The sequence below is a fragment of the Hyla sarda genome, unplaced genomic scaffold (assembly GCF_029499605.1).
Source record: "Hyla sarda isolate aHylSar1 unplaced genomic scaffold, aHylSar1.hap1 scaffold_992, whole genome shotgun sequence".
In the NCBI taxonomy this organism is placed as follows: Eukaryota; Metazoa; Chordata; class Amphibia; order Anura; family Hylidae; genus Hyla; species Hyla sarda.
In genome coordinates, this window is record NW_026611023.1 from 19,007 (window position 1) to 46,596 (window position 27,590).

A 27,590-nucleotide genomic window follows, 5' to 3' on the forward strand; every position below is an offset into this window, starting at 1 on the left:
TCTAAATTCTGGAGGGCTCTCTGTAAACAACTCAAGATTAAATTAAATTTTTCTTCTGCATATCATCCCCAGTCCAATGGACAAGTAGAAAGGATTAACCAGATCTTGGGTGATTATTTGCGACATTTTGTTTCCTCCCGCCAGGATGACTGGGCAGATCTCCTCCCATGGGCCGAATTCTCGTATAACTTCAGGGTCTCTGAGTCTTCCTCCAAATCCCCATTTTTCGTGGTGTACGGCCGTCACCCTCTTCCCCCCCTCCCTACTCCCTTGCCCTCTGGTCTGCCCGCTGTGGATGAAATTTCTCGTGACCTTTCCATCATATGGAGAGAGACCCAAAATTCTCTCTTACAGGCTTCATCACGCATGAAGAAGTTCGCGGATAAGAAAAGAAGAGCTCCCCCCGTTTTTTCCCCTGGAGACAAGGTATGGCTCTCCGCTAAATATGTCCGCTTCCGTGTCCCTAGCTACAAGTTGGGACCACGCTATCTTGGTCCTTTCAAAATTTTGTGTCAAATTAATCCTGTCTCTTATAAACTTCTTCTTCCTCCCTCTCTTCGTATCCCTAATGCCTTTCACGTCTCTCTTCTCAAACCACTCATCCTCAACCGTTTTTCTCCCAAGTCTGTTCCTCCCACTCCTGTTTCCGGCTCCTCGGACATCTTCTCGGTCAAAGAAATTTTAGCTGCCAAAAAGGTCAGAGGGCGAAATTTTTTTTTAGTGGACTGGGAGGGTTGTGGTCCTGAAGAGAGATCCTGGGAACCTGAGGACAACATCCTAGACAAAAGTCTGCTCCTCAGGTTCTCAGGCTCTAAGAAGAGGGGGAGACCCAAGGGGGGGGGTACTGTTACGCCGAGCGCTCCGGGTCCCCGCTCCTCCCCGGAGCGCTCGCTTCACTCTCCCCGCGGCAGCGCTCCGGTCACGTCCTCTGACCCGGGGCGCTGCGATTCCGCTGCCAGCCGGGATGCGATTCGCGATGCGGGTAGCGCCCGCTCGCGATGCGCACCCCGGCTCCCCTACCTGACTCGCTCTCCGTCTGTTCTGTCCCGGCGCGCGCGGCCCCGCTCCCTAGGGCGCGCGCGCGCCGGGTCTCTGCGATTTAAAGGGCCACTGCGCCGCTGATTGGCGCAGTGGTTCCAATTAGTGTTCACACCTGTGCACTTCCCTATATCACCTCACTTCCCCTTCACTCCCTCGCCGGATCTTGTTGCCTTAGTGCCAGTGAAAGCGTTCCTTGTGTGTTCCTTGCCTGTGTTTCCAGACCTTCTGCCGTTGCCCCTGACTACGATCCTTGCTGCCTGCCCCGACCTTCTGCTACGTCCGACCTTGCTTTTGCCTACTCCCTTGTACCGCGCCTATCTTCAGCAGCCAGAGAGGTGAGCCGTTGCTAGTGGATACGACCTGGTCACTACCGCCGCAGCAAGACCATCCCGCTTTGCGGCGGGCTCTGGTGAAAACCAGTAGTGGCTTAGAACCGGTCCACTAGCACGGTCCACGCCAATCCCTCTCTGGCACAGAGGATCCACTACCTGCCAGCCGGCATCGTGACAGTTCCTAATTGACAAAATAAGATTAATGCTTATGAAGAAATATAAAATCTCATCCCTTCCCCAATATCGCGCCACACCCCTACCCCTTAATTCCCTGGTTGAACGTGATGGACATATGTCTTTTTTCGACCGTACTAACTATGTAACTATGTAACATAACATGGGGGGGGGGGGGGGGTCTCCTGGCTGTTCACACAGGTGTGTCATTGCTGTACATTGACCATGCATTGCTTCTGTGGTATTGCAAAGGCAAAGACAAATGCTTCCAGCCATCCATTGCACTAATGGATTGGTCATCAGCTGGCTGTCTATGTCCCGCATCAATATAGACCAAAGTACAGAGGGTTAGGCTATGCTATTGTGCACCTACCTGATGCATCAGAAGGTGCGAGGCCCTTGCTAAATTCTGTGCACAGACTTTGAGATCTATGCTTTAGACTGTATCTAAACCTGCTCCAACATGGACTGACATTCTGGCCTACTTTCAGCCGATGCGACTTGTCTGTCGCTGAACAGTCGCTTTTTATGTATTCAGCACCTATGTATAATGTTGTAAAAATGCTCTAGAAGCTAAAGTCGCAGAAATGTCACACATATTTGGCCTGCAACTTTCTGTGCGACAAATTCAGACAGGAAAAATCAGTATAAATCCTTAGAAAATTATCCCCCAGTGTCTCCATCTGCTGGCGGTATTGAATAAGCATTGCTGCACTGATGGGGTATGCATTAGACGAAAAAAAAGAAGAAAAAGAAGAATAATACGCCCAGAAAAGAGGCGAAAAGGAGAAAAACGTAAAAAAACGTGAAAAAAAAGTAAGAGGAAGAGAGGGGAAAAAAAGGTGGAAATGGGTTTAAAAGTGATTTCGTCGGAGAATATATATATATATATATATATATATATATATATATATATATATGCGCACACACACACATAGATATAAACGTATTCTCCGTTGAGATATTGCAGCCGCTGCTGTGTCCAGGCCCAGGAGTCTTAGCACTGTGCTGTGATGTCACTCAATACCACTGACATCACTAGGTGTAAACAACATCTCTCCTTTGCTGTGTATGTGACTATGGAGCTGTTTGGTGATGTCGTCTATTACGGCCTTCATAGAAGCAACAGGAGATTGTTGCATCCATCTTGAACCCTCAGAACTACAGTGCTATGATGTCACTCACTTCCACAGGCCTTGCAGAGTGTAAACAACAACAACCCAGCTTTGTTGTGTATGTAACCAAAGGGATTTGTGATGTCACCTAGAACCTTCACAGCAGCGACAGCTTTATGAGGAGCATCAGCACTGCTCTGCCTGAGCAGAACCATCACCGCCATAGGTTGTCAAATAACCCGGATTTAACCCACACAGGTAAGTCCAATGGGGTGCAGGCATGTCCTCTATGCTTACAGCTTCCCGTGGGTGTTGGTTTGATACCGTTTGGGGACAGCCAAGGAGGCATCTGCAGGCAACAAAGGTAGGTGTGTGCTTGTGTGTGTGTTTCCTATGCAGATCCTAAGCCCAGTGTCACATGCAAGTAGGAGGAGTAAGAAGGGTTCCTGGCAAATCCGGGTTATGGATTGCATTTAAAAAGGCCCCGTGGGAGTGCAATGGGCCCCTGTCTTGCTGCTTAGCAATAATGGTATGGGTTTAGGTTCTGCTGTGTGTACTGGTGGTTGACTGCCCCCCAGCCCAGAGTGTGCATGGAAAATTGTCTGGCAGCCTCCCTGACAGCAAGCAGTGATAGTGCCCATGAAGGGGACCTTGTTGGGCCCGCCCCTTTCACGGTTATCGCTTCTCGGCCTTTTGGCTAAGATCAAGTGTAGTATCTGTTCTTATCAGTTTAATATCTGATACGTCCCCTATCTGGGGACCATATATTAAATGGATTTTTGAGAACGGGGGCCGATTTCGAAGCTTGCTTCCGTCGCCCTATGCATTGACCCGATATGGCAGTATCTTCGGGTACAGTGCACCACCCCCTTACAGGGTTAAAAAGAAAGATTCCTACTTTCATTGCTACCTGCTTGCTGGCTAGCCAGCTAGCCAGCCCTGTGGGCCTTGCTGCTGCTGCAGCCAAAAAACAAAAGGTGGTGCTGCTGCTGCTTCTGCTGCTTCTGCTTCTGCTTGTGTCTGGCCCCTGTTGGAGCGTCCAGGCACAGGACTTCTGCTGCTGCTGACTAAATGGCCTCCTTAATTGGATCATTTGAGTAGCCAGCACACCTGTGCAGGTAGGGCATGACATGATAGGCAGCTGCCTTGATAGCGGGTGGGTGCTGAATGTTCCTAATTGACAAAATAAGATTAATGCTTATGAAGAAATATAAAATCTCATCCCTTCCCCAATATCGCGCCACACCCCTACCCCTTAATTCCCTGGTTGAACGTGATGGACATATGTCTTTTTTCGACCGTACTAACTATGTAACTATGTAACATAACATGGGGGGGGGGGGGGGTCTCCTGGCTGTTCACACAGGTGTGTCATTGCTGTACATTGACCATGCATTGCTTCTGTGGTATTGCAAAGGCAAAGACAAATGCTTCCAGCCATCCATTGCACTAATGGATTGGTCATCAGCTGGCTGTCTATGTCCCGCATCAATATAGACCAAAGTACAGAGGGTTAGGCTATGCTATTGTGCACCTACCTGATGCATCAGAAGGTGCGAGGCCCTTGCTAAATTCTGTGCACAGACTTTGAGATCTATGCTTTAGACTGTATCTAAACCTGCTCCAACATGGACTGACATTCTGGCCTACTTTCAGCCGATGCGACTTGTCTGTCGCTGAACAGTCGCTTTTTATGTATTCAGCACCTATGTATAATGTTGTAAAAATGCTCTAGAAGCTAAAGTCGCAGAAATGTCACACATATTTGGCCTGCAACTTTCTGTGCGACAAATTCAGACAGGAAAAATCAGTATAAATCCTTAGAAAATTATCCCCCAGTGTCTCCATCTGCTGGCGGTATTGAATAAGCATTGCTGCACTGATGGGGTATGCATTAGACGAAAAAAAAGAAGAAAAAGAAGAATAATACGCCCAGAAAAGAGGCGAAAAGGAGAAAAACGTAAAAAAACGTGAAAAAAAAGTAAGAGGAAGAGAAGGGAAAAAAAGGTGGAAATGGGTTTAAAAGTGATTTCGGCGGAGAAATATATATATATATATATATATATATATATATATATATATATATGCGCACACACACACATAGATATAAACGTATTCTCCGTTGAGATATTGCAGCCGCTGCTGTGTCCAGGCCCAGGAGCCTTAGCACTGTGCTGTGATGTCACTCAATACCACTGACATCACTAGGTGTAAACAACATCTCTCCTTTGCTGTGTATGTGACTATGGAGCTGTTTGGTGATGTCGTCTATTACGGCCTTCATAGAAGCAACAGGAGATTGTTGCATCCATCTTGAACCCTCAGAACTACAGTGCTATGATGTCACTCACTTCCACAGGCCTTGCAGAGTGTAAACAACAACAACCCAGCTTTGTTGTGTATGTAACCAAAGGGATTTGTGATGTCACCTAGAACCTTCACAGCAGCGACAGCTTTATGAGGAGCATCAGCACTGCTCTGCCTGAGCAGAACCATCACCGCCATAGGTTGTCAAATAACCCGGATTTAACCCACACAGGTAAGTCCAATGGGGTGCAGGCATGTCCTCTATGCTTACAGCTTCCCGTGGGTGTTGGTTTGATACCGTTTGGGGACAGCCAAGGAGGCATCTGCAGGCAACAAAGGTAGGTGTGTGCTTGTGTGTGTGTTTCCTATGCAGATCCTAAGCCCAGTGTCACATGCAAGTAGGAGGAGTAAGAAGGGTTCCTGGCAAATCCGGGTTATGGATTGCATTTAAAAAGGCCCCGTGGGAGTGCAATGGGCCCCTGTCTTGCTGCTTAGCAATAATGGTATGGGTTTAGGTTCTGCTGTGTGTACTGGTGGTTGACTGCCCCCCAGCCCAGAGTGTGCATGGAAAATTGTCTGGCAGCCTCCCTGACAGCAAGCAGTGATAGTGCCCATGAAGGGGACCTTGTTGGGCCCGCCCCTTTCACGGTTATCGCTTCTCGGCCTTTTGGCTAAGATCACGTGTGGATTTCTGTGCGTGGTTTGGGTTGAAAGGAGTGGTGATCGGGGCCCTCTTTACGGGGGGCCCTGGATTGTTGCTGAGCTGCGATCGTGGGTTTTACCTGCAAAAATGAGCGAGAAGGCGCGTGGACTTGAGGACACGGTGCGGATCTACGTTCCTGGCGAGCACCGGGGGACGATCGGACTTGACCAAATCGTTGTGGAGATTCTTCGCAAGCTTGATTACCTACAGGTATGGAATGTATTGGCTATACAGGATTTTCCTAGGCAAGGAATTTATGATATTACTTTTTGTGGTTCTGAGATTTGCCAGAGAGTCTATATGGATCTTGAAGAAATGAAGAGGAAAAGTGAGCCTGCTATAATGAAGAAGATTAAAGTGGAACCGTTATTTATGAATACAACAAAGGTAGTAATTGTCCACATGTATAATCCTAAGGTTTCTGATGAAATGGTTACAAACTTTTTGTTCCGGTATTGCGAGGAAGTGAAATTTATAGGAAGACTTAAGAACAAGTTTGGGTACTTTAATTGTAAGAGAAAGTTTATTGTAAAATTTAAAAAAGATGAAGGAATGCAAGATGGAAGGAAGAGCATACCACAGGTGTTTTCTATCGGAGGAGAGAGAGGTTTCTGCTTTTATGAAGGCCAGTTGCAATATTGTAGAAAGTGCCATGCCTATGGCCATGTGCAGGATTATTGCCCTGAGAAAGGAGAATGTTGCAGAAATTGTGGGAAAACTGGTCATGAAGCAAGTATTTGTACAGAGAAGAAGACATGTGATATCTGTGGAAGTGAGGAACATTTGGCAAGAGGCTGTGATATGTGGTATAAAAAGAAGAGAAGTTATGCTGATGCAGCTGGGAATAGAGGAGAGCAAAGAGAAAAAGGGGGAGGGAGGTTTGTTCCTGGAGTTGGTGAGAGTGTGAGTGTGAGTGTTAATGTGGCACAGGTGGCTGAGGAAAGTTCTGTGATAGTGGAGCACATTAGCACTCAGGAGAGGTCAGGGGAGGAGGGTGTTTCCACTGCTGTGACTGGTGAGGAGACAGGTGTGGGAGGTGAATTTACCTTGGTGAAAAAGAAAAAAGCAAAAAAAGTGAAAGTGGTGGAGAAAATTGAGACAGTGTATGGTGATGTTCTTTCTAGTGAAGAGGCTATGGATGATATTGAATGTCCAAACCCAATTGTGGGGGAGGAGGAGGGAATGGAGGTTGTTGGGTCATCTCAGAGATCTCTAACACCTGGTCAGAGAGTTTCTCGCAGTAAGGAAGAAGAGGAGGAGGAAGATGAGGATGTGCAGGTTGTGAATAAAAGGTGTAAGACAGGGAGCTGGTCTGAGGATCAGGAAGCCCTTGTTCTTGGTAGTGATAATGAAATAGACAGGGACTCTAACATAGGGTCGCCTGATTGTTTTGCAAGTTTACATAGGAAAGTTGAAGGCCAAAATGTTAATTTCTAAGTTAAGATGGATTTTAAAGCATTTGGTTTTCTTTTCCTAGTTATTATGACTTTGGTTGTAACAACTATTAATGTAAGAAGTATTGAGTCTGAAATTAGGAGAGCTGCAATTTTTGATATTCTTGAGAATGTTAGAAGTGATGTGATATGTTTACAGGAGTGTGCAATAAAGTCAGCACCTTATGCAAATGAGTGGAAGTGTGGGCAGTCCTTCTGGTCCACATGTGCAGAAAACAAAAATGAAGGTGTTGGGATTTTATTGCGAAACAGGGACATTAAAGTTTTAAATTGCCAAACTTTAGTACCTGGTCGTTGTATGGTTTTAATTTTTGAGGTTTTGGGCCAGAGGATGAGAATTTTTAATGTGTATGCTCCAGCAGAAAAACAAGCACGTTTGTCTTTTTTAGAGTCCCTTAAGTTTTTTATCCCTGGTCGTGAAGATACTATTATTGTTGGCGATTTTAACTGCATTAGATCCGTCAATGATCGTGAGAGCTCTGCTGAGGTTAGAACTGATATTACTTCCAATGTTTTAAATCAAATTATTCAAGACTTGCATTTTACTGATGTTGGACTGATGGTTAGCACTGATGAAAGATATACGTACATATCAGATAGTGGCCGCTGTAAATCCCGGATCGATTACATCCTGGTCTCTGATGGGATTAAGGTGGTCCGGTGCAATCAAATGATGTCAACTTTCTCAGACCACAAGATGGTGTCGGCTGAGATAAGTGTCACAGAGTCCCTTCATTTTGGGAGGGGGCTCTGGAAATTAAATGTAAGTCTATTGGAAGATGAGGAAGTAATGGCTGGTTTTAATCATGTGTTTTTATCCTGTGTTTCTAAACAACCTGATTTTAGTAATGTCTTAGTGTGGTGGGAATGGGCTAAAGGAGAGTTTTCTAATTTCTTTAAGATGTTTTGCATAAAGAGAGCACAAGAGAAGAGGAGGAGTGATGAAAGGCTTGTATCCCGGTTAGAGACTCTCTATAAGTTTAAACGTGTTGGTGTGGAGGTGGAGGATGAGATTGTTAAGGTGAAGGGGGAGATGAAAAAAAGGTTGTTGGAAAAGGGAAGGAATATTGTATATAAGTCTAAAGTGCAGCACCTAGAAGAAAATGAGCAGTGTACACGGTATTTCTTTAAAAAATGTTTTAATGCTAAAGGTGTTTTTAAATCTGTTTTTACCCCTACGGGGGAAGTTTTTGGAGAGGAGATGGTGAAGGAGATTGGCAGATTTTATGAGACACTCTTTAGTAATAAGAGCAGAGCCAGTGAGACGGAGATGAATGATTATTGTAATATTTTGGAGAATAATGTTCCTGTTGAAAAAGTAGATTTTTTGATTGATGATGTTAGTGAAGGGGAGATCAAGCAGGCCCTGGATAAGATGGCCAAAGGGAAGACACCAGGCTGTGATGGTCTCCCCGCTGAGTTTTATTCCGCGTTCTGGAATATTTTAAGTAAAGAGTTTACACGGGTGGTGCAATATGTTTTTAACTCAGGTGTTTTAGCTGAATCTATGAAGAAAGGGGTCATAACATTAATTCATAAAAAAGGTGATGGCAGAGATCTTAAAAATTGGAGACCTATAACTTTATTAAATTGTGACTACAAGATAATTGCTAAGATTGTGGCTAATAGACTGAGTGATGTAGTGGACCACCTTGTGGGAGAATACCAAGTTTGTGCAGTACCGAAAAGAAAAATAACAGATAATTTATTGCTTTTAAGAGACTCTATTTATTACAGTAACTTTAACAAGAATGCACTGTTTGTTGAGTCCATAGATTTCGAAAAGGCTTATGATAAGGTTGCACATGATTTTATGTTCATTGCTCTAAAACACTTAGGTATTCCAGAAAAGTTATTATCTGTTATTATGAGTTTTTATCATGGGGTGACAAGTCAGATTTTAGTAAATGGGCATGTGGGGCCTGCTTTTAATGTCTTGTCTGGAGTCAGACAGGGATGCCCACTCTCCCCAATTCTGTTTATATGCGTTATAGAGGGCCTGTTGAAGAATGTGCAGAAAGATAAATGTGTGAGTGGTGTTTTTATTCCAGGTAGTGATGGTAGTAAGTTAAAGGTTTTAAGTTATATGGACGATGTGGTTTTTACTTGTACATCCCAAGCAGATCTCAACAGAGTAAATTTGCATGTGAGGATTTTTTGTTGTGTGGCTGGGATGAATGTGAACTGGGGGAAGTGCCAATTATGCAGTTTTGGGAACCAAGAGAATATAGTAGTGGATGGTGTTAAGGAAAAAGAAGACATTGAAGTGCTAGGAGTGATATTTGATAAAGACCTCAAAGGAAAGAAAAGTTATGAGACTTTGGACAGTAAAATTGAGAAGAAGCTATCCTTCTGGAGGTTAAGGAACTTGTCACTTAAAGGGAAAGTTCTTATCATTAAGTCTGTAATCCTACCGCTTCTCTTGTATACGGCTATGGTGCTTCCTCCAGGGAAGTTATGGACTAGGAGAGTCACAAGGAAGCTTTTTGTGTTCTTCTGGGGGTCTAAGATGGAGAAAATGAGAAGAGAAGAAGTGATGAAGAGTATGAATTTGGGCGGATATAACTTTCCAAACATTGATCTGTTTTTAAAGGTGCACTATTTTCTTTTAATTTTTAAATTGATACAGTGCAATAATAGGGCGGCAGACATGAGTAAATACCTTGCAGGATGGTTGTTTTCCAAATGGGGCTGGTGTGAGAGGGATTTGAGGAGACCCATAGCACATGTGATACCTACCTTCTATGTGCTCCTCAGGTCTTTCAATGATCAATTTGGTTTGAGCTCTTTAGGTGAACCTGATAAAAAGAAAATAGAACAAGAAATAAGGAAAAATGAGAGATTATATGAAGTACCATTCTGCACTAATGCTCAGTCTGTGAAGATTTGGAAGTTTTTTAAAGTTATTGGACTATCAAACAGACAAAAAGACGTTAGTTGGATGTCCTTTCATGGCTGCCTCCCAACCCGATCTTTTTTAAATGGAAGAGGTTTGAGAATAAGTGACAGATGCCCAAGAGAGGGTTGTGGAGGTAGAGAAGACTTAGTGCACCTTTATTGGGACTGTTTTTATGCAAAAGAATTTTTTATGTTTTTAAAGAAGTTTTTAATCCAACTCACTGGATATAACAGTTTTTCTTTTGAGAAAGTTTTTATTGGTCAAGATCTTAGTAAAAAGGAAGATACACGTACTAATTGGATTCTTTTTTCTGTTTTTAAAGAGGTTTTATGGGACTCACGCAATTTGCTTGTTTTTAAAAATGTTGTTATTTCTCCGAGGGAATTGAAAAGATTGTTTTTAGGAAGGATTTTTACTATCTTTCTACTGGACAAAAAGAGAATTGGTGAAGAAGAAGCGGAGAAAATCTGGATGCATACACGATGGAAAAATTTATAAGAAGTACGTAAAGGAGAAAGCTGTAAGTTTTTGACCAATTTCTGTGATTGTTTTTGACATGTTTTTTTGTTTTGTTGTTTGGTCACTTTTTCTTGGCACTCGGTTCCCTTAGTTAGTTTTTTCCGTATGATGTTTTTTCAGATATTGTTTTAAGTGACGAGTCTTGGTAGGTGACCTGATGATCGTCCAAACAATAGTCTGTAACTGAGGAAAAAAAAAAAAAAAAAAAAAAAAAAAAAAAGATAATAAAAAAAAAAAAAAATCTGTTCTTATCAGTTTAATATCTGATACGTCCCCTATCTGGGGACCATATATTAAATGGATTTTTGAGAACGGGGGCCGATTTCGAAGCTTGCTTCCGTCGCCCTATGCATTGACCCGATATGGCAGTATCTTCGGGTACAGTGCACCACCCCCTTACAGGGTTAAAAAGAAAGATTCCTACTTTCATTGCTACCTGCTTGCTGGCTAGCCAGCTAGCCAGCCCTGTGGGCCTTGCTGCTGCTGCAGCCAAAAAACAAAAGGTGGTGCTGCTGCTGCTTCTGCTGCTTCTGCTTCTGCTTGTGTCTGGCCCCTGTTGGAGCGTCCAGGCACAGGACTTCTGCTGCTGCTGACTAAATGGCCTCCTTAATTGGATCATTTGAGTAGCCAGCACACCTGTGCAGGTAGGGCATGACATGATAGGCAGCTGCCTTGATAGCGGGTGGGTTCCTAATTGACAAAATAAGATTAATGCTTATGAAGAAATATAAAATCTCATCCCTTCCCCAATATCGCGCCACACCCCTACCCCTTAATTCCCTGGTTGAACGTGATGGACATATGTCTTTTTTCGACCGTACTAACTATGTAACTATGTAACATAACATGGGGGGGGGGGGGGGGGGGTCTCCTGGCTGTTCACACAGGTGTGTCATTGCTGTACATTGACCATGCATTGCTTCTGTGGTATTGCAAAGGCAAAGACAAATGCTTCCAGCCATCCATTGCACTAATGGATTGGTCATCAGCTGGCTGTCTATGTCCCGCATCAATATAGACCAAAGTACAGAGGGTTAGGCTATGCTATTGTGCACCTACCTGATGCATCAGAAGGTGCGAGGCCCTTGCTAAATTCTGTGCACAGACTTTGAGATCTATGCTTCAGACTGTATCTAAACCTGCTCCAACATGGACTGACATTCTGGCCTACTTTCAGCCGATGCGACTTGTCTGTCGCTGAACAGTCGCTTTTTATGTATTCAGCACCTATGTATAATGTTGTAAAAATGCTCTAGAAGCTAAAGTCGCAGAAATGTCACACATATTTGGCCTGCAACTTTCTGTGCGACAAATTCAGACAGGAAAAATCAGTATAAATCCTTAGAAAATTATCCCCCAGTGTCTCCATCTGCTGGCGGTATTGAATAAGCATTGCTGCACTGATGGGGTATGCATTAGACGAAAAAAAAGAAGAAAAAGAAGAATAATACGCCCAGAAAAGAGGCGAAAAGGAGAAAAACGTAAAAAAACGTGAAAAAAAAGTAAGAGGAAGAGAAGGGAAAAAAAGGTGGAAATGGGTTTAAAAGTGATTTCGGCGGAGAAATATATATATATATATATATATATATATATATGCGCACACACACACATAGATATAAACGTATTCTCCGTTGAGATATTGCAGCCGCTGCTGTGTCCAGGCCCAGGAGCCTTAGCACTGTGCTGTGATGTCACTCAATACCACTGACATCACTAGGTGTAAACAACATCTCTCCTTTGCTGTGTATGTGACTATGGAGCTGTTTGGTGATGTCGTCTATTACGGCCTTCATAGAAGCAACAGGAGATTGTTGCATCCATCTTGAACCCTCAGAACTACAGTGCTATGATGTCACTCACTTCCACAGGCCTTGCAGAGTGTAAACAACAACAACCCAGCTTTGTTGTGTATGTAACCAAAGGGATTTGTGATGTCACCTAGAACCTTCACAGCAGCGACAGCTTTATGAGGAGCATCAGCACTGCTCTGCCTGAGCAGAACCATCACCGCCATAGGTTGTCAAATAACCCGGATTTAACCCACACAGGTAAGTCCAATGGGGTGCAGGCATGTCCTCTATGCTTACAGCTTCCCGTGGGTGTTGGTTTGATACCGTTTGGGGACAGCCAAGGAGGCATCTGCAGGCAACAAAGGTAGGTGTGTGCTTGTGTGTGTGTTTCCTATGCAGATCCTAAGCCCAGTGTCACATGCAAGTAGGAGGAGTAAGAAGGGTTCCTGGCAAATCCGGGTTATGGATTGCATTTAAAAAGGCCCCGTGGGAGTGCAATGGGCCCCTGTCTTGCTGCTTAGCAATAATGGTATGGGTTTAGGTTCTGCTGTGTGTACTGGTGGTTGACTGCCCCCCAGCCCAGAGTGTGCATGGAAAATTGTCTGGCAGCCTCCCTGACAGCAAGCAGTGATAGTGCCCATGAAGGGGACCTTGTTGGGCCCGCCCCTTTCACGGTTATCGCTTCTCGGCCTTTTGGCTAGATCAAGTGTCTGGTCAGGAGGATCCTGGGAGTTTGTCCTACCTTTTCCAAGGGGGGCTGCTACGAGGAACCGAAAAGGCGATCGACAAGATGGGTGTCCGCATCCGTTACCTTACATCCGGTGAAACGCGGATTCGTTTTTCCTTTCGCTTTGATGTTGCTGAAGACAAGCAAGAACTCGTCCAACTTTCTTATTTTGTGAAAGAAACTCTCTACAAGCTTCTTGGGGTGAAGAAAGAGAACATCGTCTGTCTCAGAGATCCTCGGAAGGGCAGCTTCATCCTAACTCTGGACTCTGCTTATGCATGCCAGAATCTTTTTGAGAAGCTGAAAAGCAATCAAGACCTTGCTGAGCTTGATGGGATCACGGTCACAGTGTTGTATACTGGAGGCGATATTCCTCTAGTTGTGTGTATGCACAATCCCTTTGTGACTGTGTCCCATATTGAGCTCTTTTTGGGGAAATACTGCAGTTCTGTTAAGTATTCCCATAAGGTGATGAATTCAGAAGACCTATGGACGGGGAAACATAAGTTTTTTGTGAAAATGAAGGAGGATGCTACTGGCATTGGAGGGTTGTGTCATCCACCCTCCAACTTTTCTATCGGTCGGGATAAGGGCTATTTGTTTTATCCCGAGATGCCTACTTTTTGTAGGAAATGTAAGAAATTCGGACATACTGTGGAAGTTTGCACGGACACTACAGTTCGCTGTGGTCGGTGCAATCAAGAAGGCCATGTTTCTAAGGACTGCGCTAAAATCGTCTGCAACATTTGTGGTGAAGAAGGCCATGCCTTTAAAGATTGCAGTCTCCGTTCCAGTGTAGCTAGATCGTGGGCTGACCGTGTAGCAGGGAGAGTGGGTGTAGTGCAAGCTGAAGTACCACCTGCGAAAGCACCCCAGCGGTCTGAGGCGCCTTCAGAAAAGCCGGCTGTAACTTCTGATGTCGTGGCGGAGCTTATGGACCTTTCTGCTGCTGTGCCTGAGACAGAGGGGAGACCTTCTGTGGAGGGTTCTGGCGGTGGAGGGTCACTAGTGAGCAGTGAAGCCATGGAGGTTGGCGTGAAGGAGATCAAGCGAAAGAAGGAACTCGGAGATGAGCCACAACTTGGCATTAAACGGCCTGTCAAAAAAAGCTCAGACGAATGTGAGGACAGTCAACATGCATGGAGGCCTTCTATAAGATCAGCGTCCGATCCAAAAAATATCAAAGAGTTCGAAAGCCCGGAGTCACCTGTGGGTTTCATATCGGACTCAAACTCCAGTAGCGAATAGCTTCCTTAAAGTGCTCCTCTCTTAATGTGAGAGGTCTAAAGAGCCCTACGAGAAGGGCTGCTTTGTTTAGTTTTTTAGAGACCTTGGACTGTTCTCTGTTCTTTTTACAAGAATGTGGAATTGAACATAGTCCAAATTATGAGGACCTTTGTCGTGGCTGGACTTTGGGACCATCGGTCTGGTCGGGTGACAATATGAACAGATCTTCAGGTGTTGGGATCTTGTTTAGAGGTTCAGATGTACAAGTTTTGTCCTTCTTAGAAATTATACCTGGTAGAGCGCAATTAGTTAATATTAAGTACAATGGCTCGGAGATTAAGCTTTTTAACATCTATGCTTCTCCTGAAAAAAATGAGAGAGCCGACTTGATTAATGATATTCAGGCTTTTATCCCAGGTTCAACACCTATTTTAATGGCTGGAGATTTTAATTGTTGTATGAGTGGTGATCATCGTGAGAGTGGAAGTGTGCATGTCAGAGTGGATAAAACAGAGAAACAGATTAAGAGTATGACTGAGGATTTTAACTTTACCGATGTCTGGAGGAGAAAATACCCAGACGACCCTGGTTACACATGGGAAAATAATGTCTGCAAATCCAGGATTGATTTTATTTTTTTATCGGAAAGTTTTAATCTAGTTGATGTTTCTCTTTTATCGAATATTTTCTCTGATCATAAGTTATTATATGCACATGTCACTTTACCTGGCCTAGAGAAAGGCAGAGGCGTTTGGAAGCTCAACACTACTTTATTAGAGGACATGAAAACAAAAAATGATTTTATTGCTGCTTATAACAAATGGAGATTGCGTCAATCCCAATATAAAAATATTTTGGATTGGTGGGAGGATGTTAAAAAGTGGACTAAACTGTTTTTTATCCGTGTGGGCATCCAAAAGGCTAAGGAGAAAAAGTTATGGTTTAAAATGTTAAACACTAAAATCCAAACATATTATAAACTAAAGCAAGCCGGGCTTGAGATGGATGATGTTATTGCTCAGACAAAGAATGAAATAAAAAATGCCATTAGTCAAAAAGGAAAAGAAATGATTTTTAACAGCAAAGTGCAATGTCTGGAGAATGATGAAAAGTGTTCAAGATTCTTTTTTAAGAAGGTGGTGGGAAAGAAAGAAATGATATCTGTAATAGAAGGGAAGATAACTAATGAAGAGATGTTGCGAGAAGCACAAGTATTTTATCAGGAGCTTTTTAATAAAAAAGATATTGATATTTCCTTTACTAATGATGTTTTAGATACCTTGGATTCAAAACTTGACAAAACTGACCAAGAGAGCCTTTGTGATGAAATCTTTTTACCTGAACTTTTAAGCACTTTTAAGAGTTTTTTAAATGGTAAAACACCTGGTTCGGATGGGTTGCCAGTTGAATTTTATCTGTGTTTTTGGTCCATTTTAAAAGATGATCTTTTAGGTATTTTTAACTGTGCTTTTAAATCTGAGATTTTACCTGCGTCCTGGAGAGATGGTGTTGTTACTCTGATTTTTAAAAAAGGAGACATCTCTAAATTAGAAAATTGGAGGCCTATTACCCTGCTAAATACAGACTATAAGGTTTTAGCAAAAATTTTAGCAAATAGGCTCAAGCAGGTAATTGCTAAGGTTATACACAGTGACCAAGTATGCGGAGTACCTGGAAGGAAAATAAGTGATCATCTAAACCTTGTAAAAGATGTTTTATGGTATCAGAAACAATGTGATCAGAAATTGGCAATTTTATCCTTGGATTTTCAAAAGGCTTATGACCGTGTTTCTCATGATTTTTTATGGTTGGTTTTAAAGAAAATGAATTTTCCTGATTTTATTGTTGGAAAAATTGCACTTTTATATAAAAACTGTTTTAGTCGTATTTTAATTAACGGTTTTTTATCCCAAGAGGTATGTTTACAGTCTGGGGTGAAACAGGGGTGCCCCCTATCACCCATTCTTTTCATATGTGCAATAGAACCTCTGTTGAATGTTTTGAGAAAAGATAAGCTCATTAGAGGAGTGCCAATCCCTGGAAGTGGAGGACAGAGCGTAAAGACGATAGCATACATGGATGATGTTAATATTCTATGTTCAGATGAACCATCCCTGAAACGTGCTATCAGACAGACAGAATTTTTTTGTGAGGGCTCTGGCTTCAAATTAAATAAAAATAAATGTGATTGCTTTGCAATAGGGAATTGGGGCAATACGGAGGTGAATGTGCAATATGATAAAATCAAAATCTTGGGTGTCATCTTTGACAATGAAAATAATGGAGAGGAAAGCTGGTCCATCGTCAAAGAGAAAGTGCAAAAGAAAATAAGTTTTTGGAAAATGAGGAAATTAACAATAGAAGGAAAAGTACTGATAATGAAAGCTTTGTTGCTACCTATCATGCTATATTTAAGCTTGGTTTTCCCACCGAGTGAACGCACCTTAAAGTTTTTAAACAAGATTTGCTTTCATTTTTTATGGGGGTCTAAAATGGATAAACTCAGGAGAGATGTAATGATGAAGACAAAGAAATTGGGGGGTAAGGATGTGCCTGATTTAAAAAGGTTTTTATATATTCACTTTTTTTCTATGTGTTTTAATGGCTTGCAAAGAAACTGTTATTGGTCTTATTTTTTAAAATATGCTGCAGGTCACATTTTTAGAAAAAGAAAGTGGATAACCTTACCTTTAACGTCCCCAATCTTATTTATTCCCCCAGCGCACTATGTGGTTTTAGAAAAGATTATTCGTATTTATGGCATTGCTAATTTTAGTCAAGAAATTTGTAGTAATGCACGAAAATTAGTTCCTGAAATCAGGAAGATAGAACAGATTTGCTTAATATCTAATTATTCCACTGAGAAATCTCTAAAAGTTTGGAGGATGGTGAATATGGGATTCTTATCTAATGACTTAAAAGATCTGGCCTGGCAGATAGCACATCAATGTTTGCCTACCAGAGAATTCCAACACAGAAGAGGATTGTGTCGAAGTGCAAAGTGCCCGAGAATGGGGTGTCCTAGTGAGGAAACAGTTTTACACATTTTTTGGAACTGTTTTTACGCCCAAGAGATATGGACTTTGATAGGACCCTTACTAAAATTCATTTCTGATCTTAATTTTTTAAATCATGAAGTTATTTTATATGGATTTTATAATGTTTTATCTGTGGAGAAGTCTCGGGTTTTGTGGATTAGTATAAATTGTATTAAAATTGCACTATGGAAGACAAGGAATATTCTTCTTTTTAAAAGAGACACTATTACCTCTAAAGATTGTGTTCGCCTAGCTCTTAGTGAGATGTATGTTTTCTATTTATTGGATAAAAAAAGATTAGGTCACAAAGTGGCTAAAAGTCTTTGGAATCTACATCTGTGGAATATGCTTTTAGCAGACTAAGTGTAATCTGGACTGCGTAAGGTCTTTTAGTCTAAGAATATTATATCTAAAAGTAAAAAATCTGTTCTTATCAGTTTAATATCTGATACGTCCCCTATCTGGGGACCATATATTAAATGGATTTTTGAGAACGGGGGCCGATTTCGAAGCTTGCTTCCGTCGCCCTATGCATTGACCCGATATGGCAGTATCTTCGGGTACAGTGCACCACCCCCTTACAGGGTTAAAAAGAAAGATTCCTACTTTCATTGCTACCTGCTTGCTGGCTAGCCAGCTAGCCAGCCCTGTGGGCCTTGCTGCTGCTGCAGCCAAAAAACAAAAGGTGGTGCTGCTGCTGCTTCTGCTGCTTCTGCTTCTGCTTGTGTCTGGCCCCTGTTGGAGCGTCCAGGCACAGGACTTCTGCTGCTGCTGACTAAATGGCCTCCTTAATTGGATCATTTGAGTAGCCAGCACACCTGTGCAGGTAGGGCATGACATGATAGGCAGCTGCCTTGATAGCGGGTGGGTGCTGAATGTTCCTAATTGACAAAATAAGATTAATGCTTATGAAGAAATATAAAATCTCATCCCTTCCCCAATATCGCGCCACACCCCTACCCCTTAATTCCCTGGTTGAACGTGATGGACATATGTCTTTTTTCGACCGTACTAACTATGTAACTATGTAACATAACATGGGGGGGGGGGGGGGGTCTCCTGGCTGTTCACACAGGTGTGTCATTGCTGTACATTGACCATGCATTGCTTCTGTGGTATTGCAAAGGCAAAGACAAATGCTTCCAGCCATCCATTGCACTAATGGATTGGTCATCAGCTGGCTGTCTATGTCCCGCATCAATATAGACCAAAGTACAGAGGGTTAGGCTATGCTATTGTGCACCTACCTGATGCATCAGAAGGTGCGAGGCCCTTGCTAAATTCTGTGCACAGACTTTGAGATCTATGCTTTAGACTGTATCTAAACCTGCTCCAACATGGACTGACATTCTGGCCTACTTTCAGCCGATGCGACTTGTCTGTCGCTGAACAGTCGCTTTTTATGTATTCAGCACCTATGTATAATGTTGTAAAAATGCTCTAGAAGCTAAAGTCGCAGAAATGTCACACATATTTGGCCTGCAACTTTCTGTGCGACAAATTCAGACAGGAAAAATCAGTATAAATCCTTAGAAAATTATCCCCCAGTGTCTCCATCTGCTGGCGGTATTGAATAAGCATTGCTGCACTGATGGGGTATGCATTAGACGAAAAAAAAGAAGAAAAAGAAGAATAATACGCCCAGAAAAGAGGCGAAAAGGAGAAAAACGTAAAAAAAACGTGAAAAAAAAGTAAGAGGAAGAGAAGGGAAAAAAAGGTGGAAATGGGTTTAAAAGTGATTTCGGCGGAGGAATATATATATATATATATATATATATATATATATATATGCGCACACACACACATAGATATAAACGTATTCTCCGTTGAGATATTGCAGCCGCTGCTGTGTCCAGGCCCAGGAGCCTTAGCACTGTGCTGTGATGTCACTCAATACCACTGACATCACTAGGTGTAAACAACATCTCTCCTTTGCTGTGTATGTGACTATGGAGCTGTTTGGTGATGTCGTCTATTACGGCCTTCATAGAAGCAACAGGAGATTGTTGCATCCATCTTGAACCCTCAGAACTACAGTGCTATGATGTCACTCACTTCCACAGGCCTTGCAGAGTGTAAACAACAACAACCCAGCTTTGTTGTGTATGTAACCAAAGGGATTTGTGATGTCACCTAGAACCTTCACAGCAGCGACAGCTTTATGAGGAGCATCAGCACTGCTCTGCCTGAGCAGAACCATCACCGCCATAGGTTGTCAAATAACCCGGATTTAACCCACACAGGTAAGTCCAATGGGGTGCAGGCATGTCCTCTATGCTTACAGCTTCCCGTGGGTGTTGGTTTGATACCGTTTGGGGACAGCCAAGGAGGCATCTGCAGGCAACAAAGGTAGGTGTGTGCTTGTGTGTGTGTTTCCTATGCAGATCCTAAGCCCAGTGTCACATGCAAGTAGGAGGAGTAAGAAGGGTTCCTGGCAAATCCGGGTTATGGATTGCATTTAAAAAGGCCCCGTGGGAGTGCAATGGGCCCCTGTCTTGCTGCTTAGCAATAATGGTATGGGTTTAGGTTCTGCTGTGTGTACTGGTGGTTGACTGCCCCCCAGCCCAGAGTGTGCATGGAAAATTGTCTGGCAGCCTCCCTGACAGCAAGCAGTGATAGTGCCCATGAAGGGGACCTTGTTGGGCCCGCCCCTTTCACGGTTATCGCTTCTCGGCCTTTTGGCTAAGATCAAGTGTAGTATCTGTTCTTATCAGTTTAATATCTGATACGTCCCCTATCTGGGGACCATATATTAAATGGATTTTTGAGAACGGGGGCCGATTTCGAAGCTTGCTTCCGTCGCCCTATGCATTGACCCGATATGGCAGTATCTTCGGGTACAGTGCACCACCCCCTTACAGGGTTAAAAAGAAAGATTCCTACTTTCATTGCTACCTGCTTGCTGGCTAGCCAGCTAGCCAGCCCTGTGGGCCTTGCTGCTGCTGCAGCCAAAAAACAAAAGGTGGTGCTGCTGCTGCTTCTGCTGCTTCTGCTTCTGCTTGTGTCTGGCCCCTGTTGGAGCGTCCAGGCACAGGACTTCTGCTGCTGCTGACTAAATGGCCTCCTTAATTGGATCATTTGAGTAGCCAGCACACCTGTGCAGGTAGGGCATGACATGATAGGCAGCTGCCTTGATAGCGGGTGGGTGCTGAATGTTCCTAATTGACAAAATAAGATTAATGCTTATGAAGAAATATAAAATCTCATCCCTTCCCCAATATCGCGCCACACCCCTACCCCTTAATTCCCTGGTTGAACGTGATGGACATATGTCTTTTTTCGACCGTACTAACTATGTAACTATGTAACATAACATGGGGGGGGGGGGGGGGTCTCCTGGCTGTTCACACAGGTGTGTCATTGCTGTACATTGACCATGCATTGCTTCTGTGGTATTGCAAAGGCAAAGACAAATGCTTCCAGCCATCCATTGCACTAATGGATTGGTCATCAGCTGGCTGTCTATGTCCCGCATCAATATAGACCAAAGTACAGAGGGTTAGGCTATGCTATTGTGCACCTACCTGATGCATCAGAAGGTGCGAGGCCCTTGCTAAATTCTGTGCACAGACTTTGAGATCTATGCTTTAGACTGTATCTAAACCTGCTCCAACATGGACTGACATTCTGGCCTACTTTCAGCCGATGCGACTTGTCTGTCGCTGAACAGTCGCTTTTTATGTATTCAGCACCTATGTATAATGTTGTAAAAATGCTCTAGAAGCTAAAGTCGCAGAAATGTCACACATATTTGGCCTGCAACTTTCTGTGCGACAAATTCAGACAGGAAAAATCAGTATAAATCCTTAGAAAATTATCCCCCAGTGTCTCCATCTGCTGGCGGTATTGAATAAGCATTGCTGCACTGATGGGGTATGCATTAGACGAAAAAAAAGAAGAAAAAGAAGAATAATACGCCCAGAAAAGAGGCGAAAAGGAGAAAAACGTAAAAAAACGTGAAAAAAAAGTAAGAGGAAGAGAAGGGAAAAAAAGGTGGAAATGGGTTTAAAAGTGATTTCGGCGGAGAAATATATATATATATATATATATATATATATATATATATATATATGCGCACACACACACATAGATATAAACGTATTCTCCGTTGAGATATTGCAGCCGCTGCTGTGTCCAGGCCCAGGAGCCTTAGCACTGTGCTGTGATGTCACTCAATACCACTGACATCACTAGGTGTAAACAACATCTCTCCTTTGCTGTGTATGTGACTATGGAGCTGTTTGGTGATGTCGTCTATTACGGCCTTCATAGAAGCAACAGGAGATTGTTGCATCCATCTTGAACCCTCAGAACTACAGTGCTATGATGTCACTCACTTCCACAGGCCTTGCAGAGTGTAAACAACAACAACCCAGCTTTGTTGTGTATGTAACCAAAGGGATTTGTGATGTCACCTAGAACCTTCACAGCAGCGACAGCTTTATGAGGAGCATCAGCACTGCTCTGCCTGAGCAGAACCATCACCGCCATAGGTTGTCAAATAACCCGGATTTAACCCACACAGGTAAGTCCAATGGGGTGCAGGCATGTCCTCTATGCTTACAGCTTCCCGTGGGTGTTGGTTTGATACCGTTTGGGGACAGCCAAGGAGGCATCTGCAGGCAACAAAGGTAGGTGTGTGCTTGTGTGTGTGTTTCCTATGCAGATCCTAAGCCCAGTGTCACATGCAAGTAGGAGGAGTAAGAAGGGTTCCTGGCAAATCCGGGTTATGGATTGCATTTAAAAAGGCCCCGTGGGAGTGCAATGGGCCCCTGTCTTGCTGCTTAGCAATAATGGTATGGGTTTAGGTTCTGCTGTGTGTACTGGTGGTTGACTGCCCCCCAGCCCAGAGTGTGCATGGAAAATTGTCTGGCAGCCTCCCTGACAGCAAGCAGTGATAGTGCCCATGAAGGGGACCTTGTTGGGCCCGCCCCTTTCACGGTTATCGCTTCTCGGCCTTTTGGCTAAGATCAAGTGTAGTATCTGTTCTTATCAGTTTAATATCTGATACGTCCCCTATCTGGGGACCATATATTAAATGGATTTTTGAGAACGGGGGCCGATTTCGAAGCTTGCTTCCGTCGCCCTATGCATTGACCCGATATGGCAGTATCTTCGGGTACAGTGCACCACCCCCTTACAGGGTTAAAAAGAAAGATTCCTACTTTCATTGCTACCTGCTTGCTGGCTAGCCAGCTAGCCAGCCCTGTGGGCCTTGCTGCTACTGCAGCCAAAAAACAAAAGGTGGTGCTGCTGCTGCTTCTGCTGCTTCTGCTTCTGCTTGTGTCTGGCCCCTGTTGGAGCGTCCAGGCACAGGACTTCTGCTGCTGCTGACTAAATGGCCTCCTTAATTGGATCATTTGAGTAGCCAGCACACCTGTGCAGGTAGGGCATGACATGATAGGCAGCTGCCTTGATAGCGGGTGGGTGCTGAATGTTCCTAATTGACAAAATAAGATTAATGCTTATGAAGAAATATAAAATCTCATCCCTTCCCCAATATCGCGCCACACCCCTACCCCTTAATTCCCTGGTTGAACGTGATGGACATATGTCTTTTTTCGACCGTACTAACTATGTAACTATGTAACATAACATGGGGGGGGGGGGGGGGGTCTCCTGGCTGTTCACACAGGTGTGTCATTGCTGTACATTGACCATGCATTGCTTCTGTGGTATTGCAAAGGCAAAGACAAATGCTTCCAGCCATCCATTGCACTAATGGATTGGTCATCAGCTGGCTGTCTATGTCCCGCATCAATATAGACCAAAGTACAGAGGGTTAGGCTATGCTATTGTGCACCTACCTGATGCATCAGAAGGTGCGAGGCCCTTGCTAAATTCTGTGCACAGACTTTGAGATCTATGCTTTAGACTGTATCTAAACCTGCTCCAACATGGACTGACATTCTGGCCTACTTTCAGCCGATGCGACTTGTCTGTCGCTGAACAGTCGCTTTTTATGTATTCAGCACCTATGTATAATGTTGTAAAAATGCTCTAGAAGCTAAAGTCGCAGAAATGTCACACATATTTGGCCTGCAACTTTCTGTGCGACAAATTCAGACAGGAAAAATCAGTATAAATCCTTAGAAAATTATCCCCCAGTGTCTCCATCTGCTGGCGGTATTGAATAAGCATTGCTGCACTGATGGGGTATGCATTAGACGAAAAAAAAGAAGAAAAAGAAGAATAATACGCCCAGAAAAGAGGCGAAAAGGAGAAAAACGTAAAAAAACGTGAAAAAAAAGTAAGAGGAAGAGAAGGGAAAAAAAGGTGGAAATGGGTTTAAAAGTGATTTCGGCGGAGAAATATATATATATATATATATATATATATATATATATATATATATATGCGCACACACACACATAGATATAAACGTATTCTCCGTTGAGATATTGCAGCCGCTGCTGTGTCCAGGCCCAGGAGCCTTAGCACTGTGCTGTGATGTCACTCAATACCACTGACATCACTAGGTGTAAACAACATCTCTCCTTTGCTGTGTATGTGACTATGGAGCTGTTTGGTGATGTCGTCTATTACGGCCTTCATAGAAGCAACAGGAGATTGTTGCATCCATCTTGAACCCTCAGAACTACAGTGCTATGATGTCACTCACTTCCACAGGCCTTGCAGAGTGTAAACAACAACAACCCAGCTTTGTTGTGTATGTAACCAAAGGGATTTGTGATGTCACCTAGAACCTTCACAGCAGCGACAGCTTTATGAGGAGCATCAGCACTGCTCTGCCTGAGCAGAACCATCACCGCCATAGGTTGTCAAATAACCCGGATTTAACCCACACAGGTAAGTCCAATGGGGTGCAGGCATGTCCTCTATGCTTACAGCTTCCCGTGGGTGTTGGTTTGATACCGTTTGGGGACAGCCAAGGAGGCATCTGCAGGCAACAAAGGTAGGTGTGTGCTTGTGTGTGTGTTTCCTATGCAGATCCTAAGCCCAGTGTCACATGCAAGTAGGAGGAGTAAGAAGGGTTCCTGGCAAATCCGGGTTATGGATTGCATTTAAAAAGGCCCCGTGGGAGTGCAATGGGCCCCTGTCTTGCTGCTTAGCAATAATGGTATGGGTTTAGGTTCTGCTGTGTGTACTGGTGGTTGACTGCCCCCCAGCCCAGAGTGTGCATGGAAAATTGTCTGGCAGCCTCCCTGACAGCAAGCAGTGATAGTGCCCATGAAGGGGACCTTGTTGGGCCCGCCCCTTTCACGGTTATCGCTTCTCGGCCTTTTGGCTAAGATCAAGTGTAGTATCTGTTCTTATCAGTTTAATATCTGATACGTCCCCTATCTGGGGACCATATATTAAATGGATTTTTGAGAACGGGGGCCGATTTCGAAGCTTGCTTCCGTCGCCCTATGCATTGACCCGATATGGCAGTATCTTCGGGTACAGTGCACCACCCCCTTACAGGGTTAAAAAGAAAGATTCCTACTTTCATTGCTACCTGCTTGCTGGCTAGCCAGCTAGCCAGCCCTGTGGGCCTTGCTGCTGCTGCAGCCAAAAAACAAAAGGTGGTGCTGCTGCTGCTTCTGCTGCTTCTGCTTCTGCTTGTGTCTGGCCCCTGTTGGAGCGTCCAGGCACAGGACTTCTGCTGCTGCTGACTAAATGGCCTCCTTAATTGGATCATTTGAGTAGCCAGCACACCTGTGCAGGTAGGGCATGACATGATAGGCAGCTGCCTTGATAGCGGGTGGGTGCTGAATGTTCCTAATTGACAAAATAAGATTAATGCTTATGAAGAAATATAAAATCTCATCCCTTCCCCAATATCGCGCCACACCCCTACCCCTTAATTCCCTGGTTGAACGTGATGGACATATGTCTTTTTTCGACCGTACTAACTATGTAACTATGTAACATAACATGGGGGGGGGGGGGGGTTGGGGTCTCCTGGCTGTTCACACAGGTGTGTCATTGCTGTACATTGACCATGCATTGCTTCTGTGGTATTGCAAAGGCAAAGACAAATGCTTCCAGCCATCCATTGCACTAATGGATTGGTCATCAGCTGGCTGTCTATGTCCCGCATCAATATAGACCAAAGTACAGAGGGTTAGGCTATGCTATTGTGCACCTACCTGATGCATCAGAAGGTGCGAGGCCCTTGCTAAATTCTGTGCACAGACTTTGAGATCTATGCTTTAGACTGTATCTAAACCTGCTCCAACATGGACTGACATTCTGGCCTACTTTCAGCCGATGCGACTTGTCTGTCGCTGAACAGTCGCTTTTTATGTATTCAGCACCTATGTATAATGTTGTAAAAATGCTCTAGAAGCTAAAGTCGCAGAAATGTCACACATATTTGGCCTGCAACTTTCTGTGCGACAAATTCAGACAGGAAAAATCAGTATAAATCCTTAGAAAATTATCCCCCAGTGTCTCCATCTGCTGGCGGTATTGAATAAGCATTGCTGCACTGATGGGGTATGCATTAGACGAAAAAAAAGAAGAAAAAGAAGAATAATACGCCCAGAAAAGAGGCGAAAAGGAGAAAAACGTAAAAAAACGTGAAAAAAAAGTAAGAGGAAGAGAAGGGAAAAAAAGGTGGAAATGGGTTTAAAAGTGATTTCGGCGGAGAAATATATATATATATATATATATATATATATATATATATATATATGCGCACACACACACATAGATATAAACGTATTCTCCGTTGAGATATTGCAGCCGCTGCTGTGTCCAGGCCCAGGAGCCTTAGCACTGTGCTGTGATGTCACTCAATACCACTGACATCACTAGGTGTAAACAACATCTCTCCTTTGCTGTGTATGTGACTATGGAGCTGTTTGGTGATGTCGTCTATTACGGCCTTCATAGAAGCAACAGGAGATTGTTGCATCCATCTTGAACCCTCAGAACTACAGTGCTATGATGTCACTCACTTCCACAGGCCTTGCAGAGTGTAAACAACAACAACCCAGCTTTGTTGTGTATGTAACCAAAGGGATTTGTGATGTCACCTAGAACCTTCACAGCAGCGACAGCTTTATGAGGAGCATCAGCACTGCTCTGCCTGAGCAGAACCATCACCGCCATAGGTTGTCAAATAACCCGGATTTAACCCACACAGGTAAGTCCAATGGGGTGCAGGCATGTCCTCTATGCTTACAGCTTCCCGTGGGTGTTGGTTTGATACCGTTTGGGGACAGCCAAGGAGGCATCTGCAGGCAACAAAGGTAGGTGTGTGCTTGTGTGTGTGTTTCCTATGCAGATCCTAAGCCCAGTGTCACATGCAAGTAGGAGGAGTAAGAAGGGTTCCTGGCAAATCCGGGTTATGGATTGCATTTAAAAAGGCCCCGTGGGAGTGCAATGGGCCCCTGTCTTGCTGCTTAGCAATAATGGTATGGGTTTAGGTTCTGCTGTGTGTACTGGTGGTTGACTGCCCCCCAGCCCAGAGTGTGCATGGAAAATTGTCTGGCAGCCTCCCTGACAGCAAGCAGTGATAGTGCCCATGAAGGGGACCTTGTTGGGCCCGCCCCTTTCACGGTTATCGCTTCTCGGCCTTTTGGCTAAGATCAAGTGTAGTATCTGTTCTTATCAGTTTAATATCTGATACGTCCCCTATCTGGGGACCATATATTAAATGGATTTTTGAGAACGGGGGCCGATTTCGAAGCTTGCTTCCGTCGCCCTATGCATTGACCCGATATGGCAGTATCTTCGGGTACAGTGCACCACCCCCTTACAGGGTTAAAAAGAAAGATTCCTACTTTCATTGCTACCTGCTTGCTGGCTAGCCAGCTAGCCAGCCCTGTGGGCCTTGCTGCTACTGCAGCCAAAAAACAAAAGGTGGTGCTGCTGCTGCTTCTGCTGCTTCTGCTTCTGCTTGTGTCTGGCCCCTGTTGGAGCGTCCAGGCACAGGACTTCTGCTGCTGCTGACTAAATGGCCTCCTTAATTGGATCATTTGAGTAGCCAGCACACCTGTGCAGGTAGGGCATGACATGATAGGCAGCTGCCTTGATAGCGGGTGGGTGCTGAATGTTCCTAATTGACAAAATAAGATTAATGCTTATGAAGAAATATAAAATCTCATCCCTTCCCCAATATCGCGCCACACCCCTACCCCTTAATTCCCTGGTTGAACGTGATGGACATATGTCTTTTTTCGACCGTACTAACTATGTAACTATGTAACATAACATGGGGGGGGGGGGGGGTTGGGGTCTCCTGGCTGTTCACACAGGTGTGTCATTGCTGTACATTGACCATGCATTGCTTCTGTGGTATTGCAAAGGC

The 27,590-nt window shown here is 44.0% G+C and overlaps 5 non-coding genes and 2 pseudogenes across 5 annotated transcripts; all 7 read left to right on the forward strand.

The window, feature by feature from the left end:
* Window positions 1-3,339: 3,339 nt before the first annotated feature.
* LOC130351708 (U2 spliceosomal RNA) lies at window positions 3,340-3,530 on the forward strand. The gene has a single exon (XR_008888284.1). It is a non-coding gene; the product is annotated as a U2 spliceosomal RNA (small nuclear RNA).
* A 7,235-nt stretch (window positions 3,531-10,765) lies between these two features.
* On the forward strand, window positions 10,766-10,938 carry LOC130351711 (U2 spliceosomal RNA; annotated as a pseudogene).
* A 6,788-nt stretch (window positions 10,939-17,726) lies between these two features.
* Window positions 17,727-17,902, forward strand: LOC130351704 (U2 spliceosomal RNA; annotated as a pseudogene).
* Window positions 17,903-19,988: 2,086 nt separating this feature from the next.
* LOC130351661 (U2 spliceosomal RNA) lies at window positions 19,989-20,179 on the forward strand. Its single transcript, XR_008888243.1, has one exon. It is a non-coding gene; the product is annotated as a U2 spliceosomal RNA (small nuclear RNA).
* A 2,091-nt stretch (window positions 20,180-22,270) lies between these two features.
* On the forward strand, window positions 22,271-22,461 carry LOC130351662 (U2 spliceosomal RNA). Its single transcript, XR_008888244.1, has one exon. It is a non-coding gene; the product is annotated as a U2 spliceosomal RNA (small nuclear RNA).
* A 2,094-nt stretch (window positions 22,462-24,555) lies between these two features.
* On the forward strand, window positions 24,556-24,746 carry LOC130351663 (U2 spliceosomal RNA). Its single transcript, XR_008888245.1, has one exon. It is a non-coding gene; the product is annotated as a U2 spliceosomal RNA (small nuclear RNA).
* Window positions 24,747-26,842: 2,096 nt separating this feature from the next.
* LOC130351664 (U2 spliceosomal RNA) lies at window positions 26,843-27,033 on the forward strand. Its single transcript, XR_008888246.1, has one exon. It is a non-coding gene; the product is annotated as a U2 spliceosomal RNA (small nuclear RNA).
* Window positions 27,034-27,590: the final 557 nt, after the last annotated feature.